Raw genomic sequence first — 22,540 nt, 5'->3', positions numbered from 1 at the left:
CTATCAGCGAGAACTTTACCTGGTTTCAGGCCAAAGGATTTTAATGTTCCAGCAAATTAAACATTACATTTTTCTCTCCACCTAAGATTGTAGATTCCTCAGCCAAAGTAAAACTCCAGGCAGTGATAGATAGGATCTGTTCCTACTATAGGCCTGCTTTTTAAAATAAACTTTTCATTTTGGCAGAATTTTAGATTTGTAGAAAACTAATGGAAACAGAACAGCATTCCCCTATGCTCTGTACCCAGTGTTTCCTAACTTCCGTGAATATGGGGCATGTGGCCCAATAAATAAGCCAATATTGGTCCATTGTTATTAGTTAAAATCCATGGTTTACTTGTATTTCTTGTTTGTTTGTTTGTTCTGTGTTTTACTTGCCTTTCTTTTTTCTGTTCCAGGTTCCCATGCAGGTCCCATCCAGGACACTGCGTTATATTTTGTTGTCATGTCTCCTTCGGCTCCTCAAGGCAATGGCAATTTCTCAGGCATTCTTGCTTTTGAAGACCCTGACAATTTTATGTGCTACTGACTATTTTGTAGGATGTTTCATAATTGAGAATTGTCTGATGTTTTTGTCAGAGATTGGACTGTGGGTTTTGGGGAGGAGGCCCACAGAGGCTAGGGGCCATGCTCCTCACATCCCGGTCTGTCACTGTGGGTACTCGCCATCTTCACCTGGTGGAGGGAGGTCCTCTTTCTCCTCTGTAAACTCACTCTTTTGTCCCCCTTTCCACATAGTAGTTTCTGGAAAGAAGTCACTATGAGCATCAACCTGGGCTTTAATCTCAGTTCTGGAATCTGTCAGCTGTCAAATATTTTAAACTCTCTGAGCCCATATTTTCCACCTGTAAAACAGGGATGAAATGCCTGCCTTGAAGAGTGGTTGTGATTATGAGAAATTACTTATTCTACAGCGTTTCATAAACAGTAATTCTCCCTGTTGATCTTCTATGTAATAATGTGTGCTATGCAAATAAGTCCCTTTCTCATTTCCTACAAACAAGTCGTAACATCAAATATTTAAATGTTGTACTAAGTAATAGATATTTCTTGATAGTTGCTTATTCCTTAATATAATGTTATGTATCTTTTTAAAGATGATTCATTAGGACCTGATTATGCTTTGGTTTTCACTTCACTAAATCCGTTATATTTTACACGTGGATAACAACTCACCTGTTTTTCTTCCTAATTACTGCACTCCTTAGATAAACTTATTAAGTGCCAATTATATTACAGGTGTTAAATATTGTCTTTATTCTTCACAACAAACTGTGTTATAAGGAGTTACTTTCATTTATTCATACTGAACTTAGATTCAGAGAGAAAAACACTTGTTCAAAGTTCTAGAAATAGCAAGTAGGAGACCTGCATTTCAGAGTTGGATTTAATGCTTGAACTCATTCTTGTTGGATTTAATGCTTGAACTCATCCTTGTTGGATTTAATGCTTGAATTCATTTCACAGAGCATCACACCACATCAACAGCCTGTGGTCTGGTGTTAGTTCCAGTTATCACCTTTATACCTCCTTCATCCTATGGGTCTGTGGTGTCTTTCCCTATGTGAGATGTGCAGTATTTTTTGAGAACACAGCCACTTTCCACCAGAGAAGGTGATTTTTTTTTTTTTTTTTGAGACAGAGTTTCACTCTTGTTGCCCAGGCTGGAGTGCAATGACGCAATCTTGGTTCACCACAACATCTGCCTCCCAGGTTCAAGTGATTCTCCTGCCTCAGCTTCCGGAGTAGCTGGGATTACAGGCATGTATCACCACGCCCCAACTAATTTTGTATTTTTATTAGAGACAGGGTTTCTTCACGTTGGTCAGGCTGGTCTCAAACTCCCGACCTCAGGTGATCCACCAGCCTCGGCCTCCCGAAGTGCTGGGATTACAGGTGTGAGCCACCACACCCAGCCTGGTGATGATTTTTCTGCAGAGAAAAAAATTATTTTACTTTTCTTTTGTTCAGTTTGCCTGCCGTGGAAAAATACTCCCTGAAGTCTCTCTTAAAATTTATATTTGAATACCGAAAATATTAATTGAGAATAAGCAAAAAAAAAAAAAAAACCTAGTTTAGTATATTTTTCTTTCAGATCAGTAACAGCACAAAAAGAAACCTACAGAGGTTACAGAAATGTTCACTTAGATAACATTTAGGCTTATTATTGAATGTTGGTCTTTCAATGTACACTCTTACTATAAATTTTATATCAAGAGAAAATTAGTTTTACACATTAAAATAATATGTAATGAAAGATTTATGTAAGTAGGATCTGAAAAAGTAATATCAATACATTTTGACCAAAGTGTATTTAATTTATTTGATAAACATAGAAATTAATTTGACCAAACATCTACTTCTATAAATAAGAGCAAGAAGTAGGAAACCTCATTGCTAAATTAAGTTGCTATCAAGTTGCCTGCAGCCATAATCACATTGGGATGTAGTGTGCTCTGTAGCAAATACATACCACAAGTAAGTTTTGGTTGCATACTATATAGGACCATCTATTTAAGTGAACTTTCGTTTTTTAATGGTTTACTCTGCTTTGAAAAGTATATTATAATAATTATGTTATTCTTTTCCAAGCTTATTGGTAATGGGACTATTGTAATACAGTATCCTGAAGAAAAGTATATCTCATAAATGTAAGCTGCCCGGAAATATACAAGAGAAAGTCACTGTATCAATTAATTAAATCATTCCATTAAGACTAAGACTGGCAAAGGTGAATTTTTAAAACTAGTTTACTAATTTACTTAGACCCACATTTGACACTGAGACAGGACTTTGAAGCACCATTGTATCACTCATTAGGGATTGCTACTATCCGTATTCACCAGATCAAAGATTCCCCTCTATTCTCCATCAAACATACTCAGAAATTGGATATCAGTGTGTACCACAGGCAGATTGAGAGGGCCGAACCAGGGAGCTAGCAGGACCCTCACAGGAGCCAGAATACTTCCACGGAGATAGGTGAGGCCAGGGCAGGGTGGAAGAGCCCATTCTTAAAGCAAACCTGGGAGTCTGGAATTAGGGCATCAATTTATACCGAGAGCATATTCAGGAACAGAAGGTTGTGAGTCAGAGTCACGCTATGGAAATGGTATCCAGGCATACATAAAGAGCAAAAGCAAGGAAAGAAACAGGTTAAAGATTACTCAGAAAACCAGAAACCAGAGACGTATAAATCCCAAAAGCCGCAATGCAAACATTTAATATGATATTCATATTCCTGCAATGACCTCCTCATTCAGCATCATCTGTGTGATGCCAGTATTCATTCCTCTGACGCCACCCTCATCCCCAGGCTTCTCGGAACCAAAATCTCTGGAGTCTAACTCCACAGAGACACCATTATTCCCTAGGCCTCATCAGAGCCTTCCACTCCTAAAATTATGAACTCAGCCCTTGCTCTCTGGCCTCCGCCTCCTGTCCTTGCCCTCTTCTTTGGGAGTTACTACATCACTCTTCTCTAACCCATCAAGGCTATGACAATTCCAATTTCTGTCTATAGGTGCCTTCCTGACTTCACATCTTGCTATTTCACTTAGATTTTAAAAGTTGAGTGCTTCCTGGCCGAGCGTGGTGGCTCACACCTGTAATCCCAGCACACTGGGAGACTGAAGTGGGTGGATAACCCGACGTCAGGAGTTCGAGACCAGCCTGGCCAACATGGTGAAACCCCATCTCTGCTACTGCTACTACTAATAATAATAATTAGCTGGATGTGGTGGCAGACTCTTGTAATCTCAGCTACTTGGGAAGCTAAGGAAGGAGAATCGAATCGCTTGAACCCAGGAGGCAGAGGTTACAGTGAGCTGAGATCGCACCATTGCACTCCAGCCTGGGCGAAAACAGCGACACTCCACCTCAAAAAAAAAAAAAAAAAAAAAAAAAAAACAATAACAACAAAAAAAAGTCTATTGCCTCAAACACTCTCTTGCTAATATTCTGAACTCCCTCGATTTATTTGTTTTCAATCTTCCTTCTCTGGGCATTTCATATATCAATGAAACCATACAATAAATGGTCTGCTACTGGCTTCTTTCAACTAGTGTCATGTTGCTGGAATTCATTCATGATTTAGTATGTGTCAGCATTTCATTCATTTTTAATGCTGGAAAGTATTCCACGGTATGGATATATCATATTTTGTTTATCCCTTCACCAGTTGAGGCACTTTTGGGTGGTTTCCACTCTTTAGCTATCGTGAATAATGTTGCCTCGAATATTTGTGCAGAAGTCTTTTGTGGACACATATTTTCATTGAGTAGATTTTTTAAGTACACTTGCTGTGACATGTTTATGTTTAACTTAATAAACTGTTTCCAAAGAGGCTACACCATTTTACATTCCACCTGAAGAAATCTTTGAGGCTTCCGTTTCTGCCCTGCAGCACTTGGGATTGTTTGTCTTTTTATTATAGCCATTCCAGTAGGTGTGCAATGGTACCTATTGTGGTTCAGTGTATATTCCCCTAATGACTAATGATGTGGGACATCTTTTTGTTATTTTTCTTTTAGTTTCTTAAGATGGAAGCATAGATTATTATCATTTTTAGAGATCTTCTTTCCTGGTATATGCATTAAAGTTATACATTTTCTTCTAAGCATAATTTTACCTTTATATCATCCATTTGTATATGTTGTGCTGTTGCTTTCATTCAGGTCGAAAGTGTCTTAACATTTTCTTTGTTATATATTTTTTGACTCATGGGCTATTTGATATTGTAATGTTTAGTCAACACATATTTTGAGTTTTACAATTTTTCTTTTCAATTGTGGATCACTAAATTAAGTTCATTGTGATCAAGTTACCCATTTTATAGAATTTCAGTCTTTTTAAATAAATGTATCCTTTAAAAGAATGTATATTATGCTAATATTTGGTGAGATGTTCTGTAAATGTTAATTATATCAAGTTGGTTGAAAGCATTGTCCAAGACTTCCATCTTTGCTGATTTGCCATCTAGTTGTTCTATCAATTACTAAGAGTTTTCTATTGACATCTTCAACTTTTATTATCATTGAATTTTCTTTCCTTTTCCATTCCTACTATGATTTTCTTTATGTGTTTTGGTACTCTGTTGTTAAGTGTATGTATGTTTTTGTTATATCTTTTTGATATATTGACCATGTGATTATCACAAGTTACCGCTGTTGTTCTATATTAATATTTATTATATAAATTTTATTTTGTCTGATATTAATATGGCCACTCCAGCTTTATTATGGCTATTCTATTCATGGTATATCTTTTTTCTACAATTTTTTCTTGAACCTATTTGCATCTCTAAATCCAAAGTGTGTCTCTTGTGCCCATTTCTCTTTATTCAATCTGATAATCTCTGCCTTTTTCATGGGATATTTAGCCCCTTTAAACTTTTAATACTATTATTTCTACGGTAGAATTTGTATCAGATACTTTTCTATTTTTTTATTTGCCTTGTGTCTTCATGTTCCCCTGTTTTTCTTTTACTGCCTTATGTTTGTGTTAAATAAACATTTTTAGTGTGCCTTTTTAATTCCTCTTTTCATTGGCTATAGGTTGAGTTATTTTCCTAGTGGTTGCCCTAGGGATAAAAATGTGCAACTAAACATAGTACAATATACTTTGGCATTAAGTGCACTTAGCTCTGATAAAGTATAGCAACTTTTTTCCAGTACTTTTCCCTCCTCCTGTTCTGGGCTATAATTGCTATATATATAATCTTCATATCTATTTATGTTATAAGCCCAGCAATACAGTGTCTTAATTATTACCTTATGCAATTTTAAGTCATATGAAAATTAAAAACAGAAATGAGAAAAACAACTGATATGTATAACTGATATATAGATACATAAATAAATACATATAATATTTTTAATAAAGACTCATGTATACATATCCACACACATACATATGTCTGTGCTTGTGTGTGTGTGTGTGCACGTGTGTGAGAGAGAGAGAGAGAGGAGGGGAGAATTTTATATTAGCCCACATACTTACAAAGTGAAATTTTATATTAACTCACATACTTTCTTATTACCTTTGTTTATTCCTGTATACAAAGCGCATAGTAGTTTGGTGTCATTTTGTTTTAACCTGAATAACTTTCTTTAATATTTTTTGAAAGCATAGCAGCATTAATATATCTCAGATTTTGTTAATCTAGGAACATCTTTGTGTCACCTTCATTTTGAAGAATAGCTTTGTTGGATATTGATTTTTTTTTTTTTTTTTTTGAGACAGGGTCTTGTTTTGTCACCCAGGCTAGAGTGCAGTAGTGAGACCATGACTCACTGCAGCCTCAATCTACTGGGCTCAAGTGATCCTCCCACCTCAGTGTCTCTTGTAGTTAGGACAACAGGCACGCATTACCATGCTCGGCTAATTTTTTAAAAATATTTAGTAGAGACAGGATCTCACTTTGTTGCCCAGGCTGGTCTTGAACTCCTGGGCTTAAGCAATCCTCCTGCCTCGGCCTCGTAAAGTGCTAGGATTACAGGCATGAGCCACTACTCCTGGCCTGGATATTGAATTTTTGAACCATCACGTTGTGTCGTTCTGTTACTTTCTGACCTACCTCGTTTCTGATGAGGTCAGCTATTAGTCATATTGTTGTTCCTCTATACATGATAACTAATATTTCTCTCGTTGCTTTCAACATTTTCTCTATATCGTTAACTATCCAAATCTTGACCAAGATATATTTAGGTGTGATTCTCTTTGAATATTTTCCTGCTTGAGTTTTGTTGGGTTTATTGGATCTGTAGATTAGTATTTTTATCAAATTGGGGACTTTTTGCCATTATTGCTCAAATATTATTCTTCCACTCTCTTTTCTCCTTCTGGCACTATCATTGCTCATGTATCCCACAACTCTATGCTGCTCTGTTTATTTTTCTTCCCCATTTTTTCTCTCTGTTCATGAGATTGGATAATTTCTATGAATGCATCCTCAAGTTTACTGATTCTTTTTTCTATCGCTTCAAATACATTTCTGAGTCCATCTGGTGTATTTTTCCCATTTCAATTACTACAGTTTTAAATTTTAGAATTTCTATTTGTTTGTGTTTTACATTTGCTTTATTGTCACTGAGTCATTGTGATACTTTTGTATAAGCCTTTCGGCATGGCTTCTATTAGTTTTTTGAGGCAACTGTAATTGCTGCTATGAAGACTGCCTACTGAAGTCAATATCTGGGCACATTCAGCAATGCTTTCTGTGGGCTAACTTTTTCTCCAGACTATTTCTTTCTTATTTCTTTGAATATCTTGATTTTTAAAAATTACTGAATATTTTAACACAGCAGTCCTCAACTTTTTTGGCACCAGGGACCAGTTTTGTGGAAGACAGTTTTTCCACGGACAGGGAGGTGGAAAGGGGTATTGGATGATTTCAGGATGAAACCATTCCACCTCATTAAGGAGCTTGTAACGTAGATCCCTCGCGTGGGCAGTTCGCCTCTAGTGTTCGTGCTCCTAAGAGAATCAAATGCTGCCGCTGGTCTGACAGGAGAGGGAGCTCAGGCAGTCCTGCTCACAGGCCTGCTGTTCACCTCCTGCTCTGCGGCCCGGGTCCTAACAGGCCATGGACCTGCATCGGTCCACGGCCAGGGAGTTGGGGACCCTGGTTTTAAAAAACATGTTTTATTCACTTTTGTGTGTGTGTTAACGTTAGCCTGCTGTGGGCTTTTGTTGTTGTTACTGTTGCAATTTGTAACTTGCCTGGACTCAACCTTCAAAATCTATCTCCCACACATTGTAGGCAGCTTTGCGTTTGTCATTTTTTTCTTTTTAAGTTTGATTTAATGTTGGGGCTACACCTATGTCTGCATAGCTTAGTGTTCAGCTAAAGATTGGCCAGAAGTTGTATTCAAAAACCTCAAGTCAGTGTGGTTTACACTGTCTGCTGATAGATAGGTGTGTGAACCAGGGAGTACATTGAAACTAGAGTTAGTTTCCAGATCTGCCTCAGTTTTATTTTCTGCTGGCCTCTGCCATGTGCCCTCTGTGCATGGGCACAGGCTCTGTTAGCCAGAAGGTGTGGTGGCCTGGGCCTCTGTGGTCATGCTGGAATGGAGAGCTTATCAATCCATGTATGGCCATCTCATTTCCCAAAGCTCCCTGCTAACTTACCAGCTAGTGGGCCAGTCTGCTGCTTGACACAAGACCTGAACCTCAAGCTACTAGAGCTGCTGCCTCCCCTACCCCACCCCCAGCCAGCTTGCACCTAGCTCACCACTTTAACTCATGGGGCTCTCCTTGGAGAGAGCTCATGCTGGCAGCCCCAGGGAAGCTGCAGGCTTTCAGGGCCTGCACCTCTCCTCTTCCCCGAGTTGCATCCCCACGCTAGCTAAGCTTAGGGAGGAGCGATGGGAGTAGCCCCAGGCAGCAAAACCCCAGGTTCACACTGTCCTTACTCAACTTTCAGTAGTTCTTATGAATAAATGATTTGTTTTTGTTGTGTGTCATTGGCCCATTACCAGAGGGCTGAAATAATTTTTTGTCAGTTTCAGTAGTTTGCTTTGTGAGAGTAGGATTTGTCAACCTCTTCAATCTGTAATGCCAAAAGTTAGGAGTTCTCACACATCCTTTTTCTGATTCTATATCTACTGCAAACTCTATGTTTCTGTCTTTCCTTTCTCTTCACACCCAGACTTCTTAATTATTATCTCTACTTCGTATTTCCATTTTCATACTTCCCATTCACTTTTTGGATTTTACTGACTTCCAGGTTAATCATGACATACAAGCATCTCCTGTGAATATCCCTGGTGACAGTCCTATTGATACATTCAATAGAACATTTTGATACGTAGTTTTTCTTGACCTCCCACTTTTGAATAGGGCCCCATCATACAAACACTCTGTTGCCTTGGTGTCTAGTCCGCCACACACCTAGTTTTCCTCCGATTCCTAAAGCTGCCTGTTTCAGACTCTGGTATTGGCCTGAGGAGTCCTCACCTGCTAGTGATCCCCCAACTGTGCTCCAGCCACATCATTCTGGTTGCATTACCCCCGCCTCCTCCTGTGGGGCTCCAAAGACCGTTTTTACCTCTGATTTAGATCCTTTACCTAAGCCTCAGAATTTATCTTCAGTCACTTTCTGGACCTCTCCAGTTGGTTCCTCATCCCGATTTTCCATAACAAATCCATATCTCCTGTCGTACCCCCATTTTAATGAATAACAGTTCCATCAACCAACTGCTGCTCTGGGTCCATGGGTGTCATTCTTCTCTTCACTTCATTAAAGTACATTTAAAATTTAATGACCATGAATCATTTCATTTCCCTACTCCTCAGCCACTTCCTCCAGTCCCCATTGCCACATCCCTGGGTGGATCACAGTCAGTGCTAGCATGGAAAATCTGCAAAACCCCTACCTGGTCCCTTCACTACTTTCTTCTTTCCTTCCCACCTACCTACCTCTATCCTATTGTCTTTTACCCTAAGTTAGACGTTTCTAACTTCAGGGTTTCCTCAACCCCTAAGTCCATGTTACGGGCCTGATAAGACTTTCTAATGTTGTTTTGTAACCTCCTTTTCAGTTGTCCTGTTCTAATCCTAAATTCCAAGACACAGCAGGGTTCACGAGTATCATAAGTTACAGGCTCATTCTCAGCATCTAATTAAGGGACTGACATGTCGTTCCTTGGATATGAATGTATAAACCAATCATGCCCATTTATACATAAGTTGGTTGGGTCTCTGAGAGATTTTTTTTTTTTTTTTTTTTTGAGATGGAGTCTCACTCTGTCACCCAGGCTGGAGTGCAATGGCGTGATCTTGGCTCACTGCAAACTCCACCTCCCAGGTTCAAGCGATTCCCTGCCTCAGCCTCCGGAGTAGCTGGGATTACAGGCACCCACAACCAGGACCAGCTAATTTTTGTATTTTTAGTAGAAACAGGGTTTCACCATGTTGGTTAGGCTGGTCTCGAACTCCTGACCTCAGGTAATCCACCCGCCTCGGCCTCACAAAGTGCTGGGATTACAGGCATGAGCCACTGCACCTGGCCAAGCCTCTGAGAGATTTTTAAAAGTGAAAAAGGCATATAGCCACTAACCAATAGAACCTTCATTAAATCTATATTTCTTATAATTCTGGGGTTAGAGGTTAAGAAGAGATGAACACACATACGTCAACTCCTTCTTACTTAGCTCCCATTAGCCTTCTCCATGGTACAGAAAAAATAAATGTCAAATTTGGTCTTGTATGGCAATTAAAAACAAACATTTTACAATGCTGGGCAAATAGTGATTTCTAAAGGAAAAATAAATGTGGTTTTTGAGACTGGCAATACTGTGAAAGCAAATTAAGCTAGGTAAATACTTTTCTATTAGAGTTGCCAAATTCTTATGTATATGCAGGCACATATGCATATTCTATGTAATATATATGCATATGTGTAAATTATGTGCATTTATATCCTCAAGTAATTTATATTCTGCTTAATCCCATAATAAAACTGCTATTACGTGTTAAAAAATCTACATTGAAAACATTATAAATTATTTTTAAAGCCTACGTTAAAACATACATGTATATTTAATACTTCTCCTTGCACAGTCTAAATAAGAAAGCTTTATTTTTCACCCAAATTAACTTTAGATGCTAAACTGTAAAACTGGAATTAAAATAAAAAATTTGAAATATTAATTTTTGGTGTATTCTCATACATGAAGAACTGATCTTAAAAGTAGGCATGTAAATCTCAGTTGTTGCCAAATGATCTGAAGGTAATGGTGTGTGTATGTGTATGAGAGAGAGAAATTTTCCAGTAATCAAGAATTTAAAAACTCAAGATTTGTAAATAAACTTCCCAATTATAAATGGTACTCAGAAGGTAACAAGCAGGACAAGATACTGAGTATGTAGGTCTGGTACAACATGCTCCAAAATGCAGAGGATTTTAATCAGGCCTGGGATATATTTTCTATTAAAAGTATGCCTTCAGTAAAGCTTACTTATTCAGTGTTTCTTCCTTTACTTACTGATATTTAGTACATAGGATTAGATATAATTTCCTTTTGACACATATCTCTGCCCCAGAAGTAGACTATTTTGCATTCGTCCTGCTCTTTAGAAAATCTAATTGCTTAAGAAGATCACAGTGGAAAAAAAACAGGTATATAAAATTAGTCATTTGGAAATACATCTAATAGAGAGAAAAAGTTTTTTAAAGAAGAGAATACATGTCTTGCTGATCACATTTATAAGAGCAAATGTACACATTCAAATTCGCTTGCATTTTAAAAGTTTTAAAGCCTATTATTTCAACCATAGGAAAGGTTCACTAACTTTTTATTTTTAAGTGTTGAAAGAATAAGTGCACCGAAATAAAAGAAAGCAGATTTTGCATTTACACTGATACTAGACCTAATTCCTATAAATATAAAACCATTAGTAGCTTGCTCATTTCTTTATCTATTTTTGAATATACTAAATGATTTCTGTATACTAATTGTATAATGCTGCAATATATTAACATGTCATATACTATTTTATTTGCCAACAGAATACTTGAAGTGCAGAGAACAATCTCTGGGCTTGGCATTCTGGAGCTGTAGCCTCCACTGTGGTATGAATGAGTGTTTGTCCACATCATACCCAGTCTATGGAAGATGACCCTTCTTATTCTTTGGTTGTCGTAGGATCATTTTCACCTTCAAAAGTCTCCAGCACAAATGCACTTCTTTTTAAGAGCTACTTACATATATTAGTTGACTCTTTAGTAATCAGTTAATATGTCAAGTGCAAGAAAGAAGCATCTTTGTGAAGATACTGGAAAGACAGAGGCAGTGAAGAAGCAAAGTAGGCAAAGCATCTGAATGGCACTAGGGTGTGTTCAGCAAGAGCCTGCCTGGTCTACAGGAGAGTGAGTATCTCCATCATAATTATTAATTAAACTTTGCATGCAGATTCTTCTTCTTAGCAATATTTTAGAAATTTGTCTTGGACTGAATTTTAGTCTGCTCATATGTAAAGCAAAACTCCACTAGACTGGGCAAGGACTAACTGCTGAGCTGGGGTGGGGAGATATGTTATGGTTTTTAAGAGCCAGACCCAGAGACTGTGTCAAAAACCCAAAGTCATTCAGTAGATCCCAGGAGAGCCATGTCTTGGGAATAAGACTAAACTGGCCTTCAAAAAGTGGGTACCTTCTCTAACAAACCTAAAATACAAGATTCAAAGGATTAAACTGATCTGCAAGTAACTTGAAAACAAACTTCAAAACCCTTTAAAAGAAGACAATACAATTGAAACATAAAACCATGCAATATTCAAAATCTCAAGAAGACAGAAATAATTCAAAAGCTTTGGGGAAAAAAGTGAAAACTGACCCATAAACTGAAGAAAAATCCAAGTGTGTAACTCAAAGAAAAATCCAAATGCAGAAATAAAACCAAATGCTTAAATAAAAGAAATGATGAAATTAGCAGTCAATTACTTTAAAATAGATGCTATGAGTGACTTCATGGTTCTTTTTTAAATAAACATAATGAGGGAAAAAGAAAGATAGTAGAAATTAATGGTACCTATAGGGCTTAAAAATGTAATAATTAGAGATGCAAAATACACCAAATTAAATAAACCGCAAAATAGACATTGCAGAAGAAAGAAACTGGGGACTTGAAAACATAAACGTAGCAATGGAAATTAGCTAACCTGAAGAAAAAGGATAAAAAACGACTGAGATTAAAAAAAAAAAGAACAAAACCTCAGTGATCAGTGGAATAATATCAAGATGTCTAAAATGCATTTAATTGGCATGAAAAATGAAGAAAAGCAAGAGAGGAAGGGGCAAAAAGGTTGAAACAAACAATGGCCACCAGTTTTCTAAATTTCATGAAAATTCTAAACATACAGATCTAAGAAGTACAACAAACTCCAGCAAGATGGAAACAATTAAAACCTTAAGAAGATACATCATGATCAGATTGTTAATAAACACTCATAAAGAGACAATGCTTAAAATGTATATACAGTATAAAAAGAAAAGCATGGTATAGATTTTCTGTAAGGAGAGAAGTATAAGGATGACATATTTATCATTAGGAGCAAGGAAAAGCATACAAAATTTAAACACCAATTTTTAAAGTGTTAAAACAAAGACTGTCAATTTAGAATTCTTTATCAAGTGATATCTTTCAAAAATTAAAGGTAAAATATATTTCCTTCAGGGCTGCCAAAGTTGAGGTAATCTTTCACCAGCAAATTTACACTTCAGAAAATATTAAAGAAAGACTTTTTAGGCTAAAAAAAATAGACACTTGGGGGAATTGCAGATCAACATTACAAGAATGAAAGCCACATAAACAAGAAAATGTGGGTATAAATATGAATGCAAAAATTTAAAAAATATATAAAAACTTTTTTAGTTTTTAATTAAAAATAATCTCTAAACACAAGAACTAACCACTTGAATTTTTGAGTTGGTAACCTATATACAATTAAAACATTTGAAAACAACAGCACAGATTTTGAGAGGAGGGTAATGGAAATTATTGTTAAAAGCTTCTTGACTTTTACATGAAGTGGTACAATAAAATTTTTAAATAGATTATATTAAGTTCATTGTACATTTGTAAATTTTAAATCGATGACTAAACACACACACACAAACACACAAACACAAAGAGTTTTATCTATTAACCAACCAATCAGGTAAAATGGAAAGCAAACAACCAAACGCCCTAAGTAAAGTTTATTTAAAATAATGCTCAAGAATAAAATAAAAGAAACAATGAACAAAGGGGATACATAGATAATATATATAATTTAAGCCTGGGACTTAAATCCAAATATGTCAATTACATTAATTATAAATACCTAAACATTCCAAATCTAAGGCAGAGATTGTCAGACTGGATAAAAAAGAATGACTCAACTATGTGAAGTCTACAAGAAAAACTCTCTTTAAATATAAATATTTAGGTAAGTTGAAAGTTAAATCATTAAATTTAAAAAAGTGGACCTTACAGAAAGATGATTTTACCAAGATTAAACAAATAAATTTCAGAAGAAGAACTATCTCCAAGGATAACAATGGGTAATTCATAATGTAAAGTGATCAACAATTAAGAAGCTCACTGAAATTCAAAATGTATGCAACTAATAACAAAGATATAAAATGCGTAAAACAAAATCTCATAGAATTAAAAAAGCAAAGAGAAAAAATTCACAATTATAGTTAAAGATTCAATACACTTTTATCAGTAATTTATAAAAGAAGAAAATCATTAAGGATACAAATATAAAACACTATGTCTAACAAACACTATCAACCAGCTTGACTTAATATTTGCCGCACACACACTAAAAGCCAAAAAGAAAGAATATCTTTTTTATGATCTACATGGAAGACTCACTAAGACTGACTTTATACTGGGTCTGAAAATATTTCTTTCTAAACATAGAAAACATAGAATCATAAAGAGTGTGAATACGCTGATGATAATAGAAAATATATTAAAAATCAATAACAAACACATCTGGAAAAAAGTCCCCAAATATTTAAAAATTAAGTATATACTTCTAAGCTATCCATGGAACAAAAAGATATATTTTAAAAATTAGAAAATATTTTGAATTAAATTATGTTAAAAATAATACATAATATTTTGGGGATGCAGCAAATTCAGTTCCTAAAAGAAAAATATAAATAACTTGCAATAGAAGAGGCTCAAATCAGTGGTATAATGCTCCACTTTAAGAAGTTAGAAGAGTATATTTATTACAAATTAAGTAAAAGAAAGAAAATAATAGTGATAAGGCAGAAATCAATGAAATAGCAAAGGGATAACAAATTGAAAAATACATAAAATCAATAGTTGTCTCATGGAAATATTAATAAAATTATAAAACTCTAGCTATGTTAGCAAAAAAAGGAGAGAAAATACAAATTATTAATAGCAGAAGTGAAAGAGGGGTTATTACTATGTAAGGATAAAAACATAAAAATAATATGAAACAAAAGTTATAAACATTATGCCAAGTTTCTTGAAAGCTGTATATTAACAAAACTAACAGAAGACATACAAAATTACAGTGTTTGTATATCTACCAAATAAATTGAATTTGTAATTAAAGCCTCCCCATCAAGAAAACTTTAGGCCCAAATGTTTTTACTGATGAGTTCTGTCAAAAATTTAAGGGAGAAATTATACCAAACCTACACAATTCTCTTTCAGAAAACAGAAGTATGACTACTTTACAACTTACTTAGTGATGCCATTATTGCACTAATATTATAATTAGATATATTACAAGAAAATGAAAGAAACTTCAGATCAATATTCCTCATAAACATACTTGCAAAAATCCATAACAAAATATTAACAAATTAAACCCAACAATATATAACAATTATAATACACTATGACCAAGTAGATATTTTTCTCAGCAATGCAAAGTTGATTTAACATTATACTAACATCTCTACAGGCTGAAAAATCACTTAACAAAAATTTCACACTTAGCACAAAGTATTGGGTTGTCAATTCAGACTCATATTGATCAGAAATCTAATCCAGTATCAAGCTTAATTAATAACTTCAAGAATATGAACAATCAAAGCAGGAATAATACCGAAACATGGAGTATAGTTTCACAGATCCTATTTTCTCTTTTCTGACATGTGATGTCAGGACTGAGTTGATGGAGTCTCTCTGGAGCATTTTATTTTTACTTAGGGGGCAAATATTTCATAGGCAAAATATGGAAAACATGAATTAAGAAAGAAAAAAATAGATAAATTGGACTTTATCAAAACTGTTTACATTCTTATTATTCAAAAGATTATTTCCTCACTGGGTAGAGATAGTTTTTCTTAGGAAACATTTTTTTTTTGTGCATTTCTATTTTGTACCGCAGAGTTCTGCATAGGTTACAGAACAGCCTTCAGGGACGGGTGCCTCATAACAATGCCATTGATTCTGGGTATGTCTATCATACGCAGTTCTAAGCCAGGGTCATTCTATGGAGAGTGTTCCACAGCTGTGGACTCTCCTCCAAGCTGATATCATTAATCTATTTATGCCAAGGTCCAATTATCACAGGGCGGATATTGGGTTGAGTCTCCTGTCTTCTGTGATTTCTTCAAGTTGGTCCTACAAGGAATCAGGGAAAAAAAATAGATCACAACGCAGCTGATGTTTACCTTTGCTCTCTCTAAACCATCATCCATGATAAAAACTCTCAGGAAACCCTGAGTAGAAGAAAATGTCTTCAGGCTGTGGAGGGATATCCATGAAACACTTTCAGATGCCAACATACGTGATGATGAAAGGCTGAATCCTTTACTCTTAAGGTCAGGAACAAAGCTAGCCTGGCCTTTCTCACCGCTCTTGGTCAACATGTCACTGGAGGTCCTCACCAGAGAAATTGGTGAAGTGAAAGAAATAAAGGGCACGTTGATTGCAGAGAAAAAGTAAAACTTTCTATTTCACGGTCAATAAGATAATTACCTTTTTTCCCCAATTTTTAGCTAATCCCTACAAAAAACTCCTGAAACTAATAAATGAGTTTCAATATAAAAGATCAATTGTATTTTTATGTACTAACAGTAAACAGAAATTGAAATAAAATATAATACTTGGAATAGTGTCAGAAAAAATAAACATTTAGAGGATATTTACAAAAATTCATACAAAAGCTTTGAAGGAAAATTAGAAATTATTGCTACAGATTTGAGACGACCAAAAAAATTAACTTTGGTCGTTTCCTCACACATAAAAGTAAATCATAGTGGATCTTAAACCTAAATGTAAAAATGAAAATCTATATAACTTCTAGAAGAAAACAGAAGAAGAGCTTTTTATTTTTACTTAGAGGAAACAAATATTTCACAGGTAAAATATGAAAAACATGAATCAAGAAAGAAAAAAATAGATTAGACTTTATCAGAAATGTCTGAATACTTGATATTCAAAAAAATCATGTAAAAATAAAAATGCAAGCCACAGAATGGGAAAAAGTATTCACAATCCATATACTTGACAAAGAACTTACAGCCAGAGTATAAAGAACCCTTACAACACAATAAGAAGACAAGCAATCCAACTTAAAAATCGGCAAAAGAGGCCAGTCTTGGTGGCTCATGCCTGTAATTCCAGCACTTTGGGAGGCTGGGGCGAGCAGATCACTTGAGGTCAGGAGCTTGAGACCAGCCTGGCCAGCATGGTGATACACTTTCTCTACTAAAAATACAAAAATTAGCCAGGCGTGGTGGAGCATGCCTGTAATCCCACCTACTCGGGAGACTGAGGCAGGAGAATCCCTTGAACCTGGGAGGCAGATATTGCAGTGAGCTCAGATCATGCCACTGCACCCCAGCCTGGGTGATAGAGTGAGACTCTATTTCAAATAATAATAATAATAATAATAAATGGGCAAAAGACTTGAGCAGATATTCATCAAAGAAGAAAGATTCTCAACCTAATTAGTTAGCAAATAAATGAAAGGAATCACCACATTGAGATTCCACTCACTACCCACCATAGAAGGACTACACTTGAAAAGCCTGACAACACAAGTGTCAGTTCAAAACTCTCATTGATTGCTGGTGACAGTGTTAAATGGTGTAACTACTGTGGAAAACACTGTGCCAGTGTCTTCTAAAGAAAACTGTACACTTTCTATAAAATGCTGCAATTTCACTTCTAGATATTTACCCAGAAAAATTGAAAATGCTCCTTTCACAAAGACTTCACATGAATGTTCCTAATAACTTTATTCATAATAACAAAAGTAGAAATAATCTAAATGCCCATTACCAGGTGAATGAATAAATGAATTGTGGTCTATCTACAAAATGCAATATTAAGCAATAAGAAGAAATACACACCTGTAATCCCAGCACTTTGGGAGGCCAAGGCGGGTGGATCACTTGAGGTCAGTAGTTTAAGACCAGCCTGGCCAACATGATGAAACCCCATCTCTACTAAAAATACAAAAATTAACAGGGTGTAGTGGCGCACGCCTTAATTCTCAGCTGCTAGAGAGGCTGAGGAGGGAGAATCACTTGAACCTGGGAGGCAGAGGTTACAGTGAGCTGAGGTTGCGCCATTACACTCCATGCACTCCAGCCTGGGTAACAGAGTGAGACTCTGTCACACAAAAAAACAAAAAACAAACCAAAAAAAACCGCACTGTTGGTATAGGCAACACCATTCATGAGTCTCAAAAGCAGTATTCTGTGCAAGAGGAGTCAGACGCAAAAGAGTAATGAAATAATTTTTATTCATAGGAAATTTCCAACTTCACATGGTAATCTGCAATGGCAGAAAGCATTTCTCCTGGGTCTTGAATGATTAGGACTTCAGTGGAATCAGAGACTTGCTAGGGTAGAAAAATTAACGTGAGCACAGTTAAAGATTCCAGATTCACTTGTTTGAGAATATTTCTTGTGACTTTGGCTGTGTGCAATACTGCAGTTCATAAAAATAAAGCTGGAAAGAGAATTCTGGATGAGTTGAAAGAGGATCTCGAATTTAACAATGGCACATGTATTTATTCTTGAAGTGATTGGCATTATCGGTTTTAGAAGAAGGGAAACACTGTGGACCTTTGCAACCAATTTTTTTATATTCACGAGGACAGTTTTGTATTGTAACTCATATGAGCAATCCATTTCCATCCTAATGTTTTTTGTATTTTAACCAATAACAAATATGCCCATTAATGTCTTTTAGAGCACCCAAATTGTGCTGCTAAAGTATCACAGAATAAAACTATAGGAGGGTTTTCAAGAGTGTGTGTAACACAAACATTCATTGATGCTAGATATAAAGTAAAAGATGGGTTCCATACCTGATCCAGGCTGGTAAGCTAAGATGAAATCAATTGCTTGAGTGAATTTATGTTAATAATCTTATCCCTTTTATATTAAAGGGTGTTTGATTAAATGACTGTCATGATATTCTTTCTCATGAATTAATGTAAACACTAACTCAGCACATTCTATATGCCAAATACTATACTTGGCTCTGTTTTATAAGACTTGACTTTAACTGCTTCATGGAGATAATGTTTAAATTTCTCAGGATGTATTACTGTTCTTTTCTGAGATAAAATGTACTCTCTGGGACATGTTCAGTGTATGAAAAATACTTAAATATTCATTAATTTCCTTGTGTCTACCATGTCATAGAAGATGATTAAACCTCAGGATGATTACGTTGAAAATTTTTTCAGACTAGGAATGTGCATTATCAAAAGGATAAAATAAACAGAGTACGCAACATAATCTATTTTCGGAAGTGTAGCAATGGAAAACTCAATTCTTTCCACAACTTTCCACCAAAGATTATAAATATGTTTCTCTTTCCTCTTTAAATCAGCAAGGAAGTGCTCTGTCACCATGGCTATTCTCTCTCTATTCCATTTAGATGTCATTCAATTATAAATAGTGAAAGTAAAAATATACAAAAAGAGTTGTTCAACAGCGATTTTAACTCTACATTTATGGGTAAGTATAATCGCATGCACATATAAATATAAATTTAGAAACATCTCTGCCAATGTAACCTAAATACATATTAAAGCATCTCATTTCTACATTGTCAACATAGTAATACAGCTTATTAAAAGGTTTTAAACCTTACTGATCTTTCTTTGAAACAAATATGAAGCAAACATTATATTATTAAACTCATTAATTCCAAAAATCATCCTGTCTACATGGACTGCTGCCCTGGAATTCTCCAGCTATTGCCCCTAGGAAGCATATTTGCATAACAAGGTGACACTTAGGAACCCACCACATAATGTTAGCAGTATTAGTGCAACCAGAAATGTAGCAGCCATTATCTCAGGGTTGGTACATTTTCTGTTGTTGTTATTCATTCCATGTAATTTCTCCCTACAGTGTAATAGAAAAACTCAATATTTCAATGAACCTGATCTTCTTGCCAAATTAACTCCTTTCTTTCTCAAACAGTGCTTACTCAGTAGTTAAATTATAGGGAATTCAGTCTCTAAGTAGCAGAAAAATAAATCCTGAGAGGATAATTCAAGTTTGATGTTCTCATTGGCTTCACTGCAATTTCTGAGAAGACCTACTCACCCATTGAGGCACTGCATAAAAATGAGTGCCCAGTGAGGGCAGTAAGAACCGCACATGCTGAAGAATGGCAGGAGGAGCCTCGTATTCCTTATGCGAGATATCCCCTTCTTTCTCCATGGAGTTCATTAAAATGCTGCCTTCTCCAAATTGTGGCTCATACTTGACCTATCTCTCCTGGTCAAGACTCACCATCTGGAGCAGCTCATCTATCTCCCTTTAGCTCCTTCTTCCTTTACTCTATTTTCCTCTCTGTGGTTATTTTCTACTTAAAACATCATTTTCATTTCTCACTTTGCTGTCGAAATAACTAACTTCAAGTACCAAATTGTCTATAATGTTAGATCTGGCCAATGTAAACCACCCAAAACTCCAGGCTTACTAAATCAGTTCTTAGAAACTACTCCAATTCATTTTCTTCTGGGCCAAAGTGCTTCCTCAAACTGTTTAAATCTATTTTTAGTTCCACAGTAAGCTTTCACATTTAGTTTACGTTACTAAATCATATTTGATATTTTAAGAATGTATTAATGTTTTATGTCACACAGTTCAAATTTCTACTAAATGATCAGTCATTCAATGTCAAGAAATATAGCCTCAATAAATGATCTGATCCTCTGGTTTTTGAGTCTAAGTTTTACTGGCTATAAAAGAGATTGGCTTGCTTTTAAGTAAGTCAGGCAGTCCTCCGAATGGGCTTCGTGTTTAGACATGTAAAAGTGAGGACTCAGTGGATGTCCCATTGCGTCTGGTAATTTAGGAAACTGCTAAAATATAAGGCACCCTCTGGTAAAGTCACACAGTACTCATTTGTACTCCATTATCAGTAATCTAAGGAAGTATCTGTGATCTCCAAAATAAAGAATATAGGAAAATATTGTTCATGGCTGCTTACTTATGGACAATTTTTGTTGTTCTCCATGCCAACATAGTGAGACAAAATATTATATATATATAAAATATTCATGTGTATATATATATACACATATACACATATATATATATACACATATACACATATATATATACACATATACACATATATATATATATACACATATATATATATACACATATATATCTCAGAAGATTGGGTCTGGATCTGCCAACCTTTGTAAATAGCTTTATCAAACAGAGTTCAATGCAGGAATCAGACACACACCAGATATTCTTAGCAAAAAAAAAAAAAAAGTTTTTTAAACATAACTGGGTAGACTTGAGCAATTGAAATTAAAAAGACATCAGTGGAGTGATTGCTTTTGCAAGGGTGTCCAATCTTTTGGCTTCCCTAGGCCACACTGGAAAAATAATTGTCTTGGGCCACATAAGAGATGATCTAAGGACAATTATCTTCATTTTAAAGATTTAGGGACTTAGAAGAATGATAAAATTTTGAGTTGTAAAGTAGCTGAGCAAACTAAAAGCCATTCTAAGTTCAATGTTGTTTTCACATTAATGAACTTCTGATAGTGTTGTCATTGCTAGTGCATATCCACTGCTCCATTTGTGTAACCCCAGGAATTTGTCAGAACAAACAAGAACTATTGGAAGTAAGAATGGCATAGTCATCAGGTTTCATTAAAAGAGCACAGTTATGGTTGTGCAAGTTCACTCAGTATCCTCCTTATGTTCTTCACTCTGGTGACAATCTTCAGCTTCTGGGCCGCAGGGCTGGCTAGCTACATGCAGAAAACTGAGAATGGACCCCTTCCTTCCACCTGATACAAAAATTAACTCAAGATAGATTAAAGACTTAAATGTAAAACTCGAAAACATAAAAATCCTAGAAGAAAACCTAGGCAATACCATTCAGGACATAGGCATGGGCAAAGATTTTATGACAAAAATGCCAAAAGCAATTGTAACAAAAGTGAAAATTGACAAATGGGATCTCATTAAACTAAAGAGCTTCTGCACAACAAAAGAAACTATCATCAGAGTGAAGAGGCAACTTACAGAATGGGAGAAAATTTTTGCAATCTCCCCATCTGACAAAGGTGTAATATCCAAAATCTACAAGGAACTTAAACAAATTTACAAGAAAAAAAAATAACCCCATCACAAAATGGGCAAAGGATATGACCCGACACTTATCAAAACAAGACATTTATGTGGCCAACAAATGTGAAAAAAACCTCAACATTACTGATCATTAGAGAAATGCAAATCAAAACCACACTGAGATACCATTTCACACCAGCCAGAATGGCGATTATTAAAAAGTCAAGAAACAATAGATGCTGGCAAGGATGTGGAGAAATAGGAATGCTTTTACACTGTTGGTGGAAATGTAAATTAGTTCAACCATTGTGGAAGAAAGTGTGGTGATTCCTCAAGGATCTAGAACCAGAAATACCATTTGACCCAGCAATCTTATTACTGGGTCAAATTTATATACCCAAAAGTATGTAAATCATTCTACTATAAAGACACATGCACACATATGTTTATTGCAGCACTATTTACAATAGCAAAGAC

General features: G+C 35.6%; 1 long non-coding RNA gene across 1 annotated transcript in view; it reads right to left on the bottom strand.

Annotated features, from left to right (window-relative positions):
• Positions 1 to 15,496: 15,496 nt before the first annotated feature.
• LOC129057771 (uncharacterized) overlaps positions 15,497 to 22,540 on the bottom strand; it is a 78,675-nt gene continuing 71,631 nt past the window's right edge. Inside the window, exon 7 of the long non-coding RNA XR_010136375.1 lies at positions 15,497 to 16,109. This is a non-coding gene — a long non-coding RNA (uncharacterized LOC129057771). The remainder of the gene's footprint in view (positions 16,110 to 22,540) is intronic.

Source organism: Pongo abelii, chromosome 12, assembly GCF_028885655.2.
Source record: "Pongo abelii isolate AG06213 chromosome 12, NHGRI_mPonAbe1-v2.0_pri, whole genome shotgun sequence".
In the NCBI taxonomy this organism is placed as follows: domain Eukaryota; kingdom Metazoa; phylum Chordata; class Mammalia; order Primates; family Hominidae; genus Pongo; species Pongo abelii.
The sequence above is the reverse complement of the archived record's forward strand: the minus strand, read 5'-3'. Positions and strand labels throughout refer to the sequence as shown.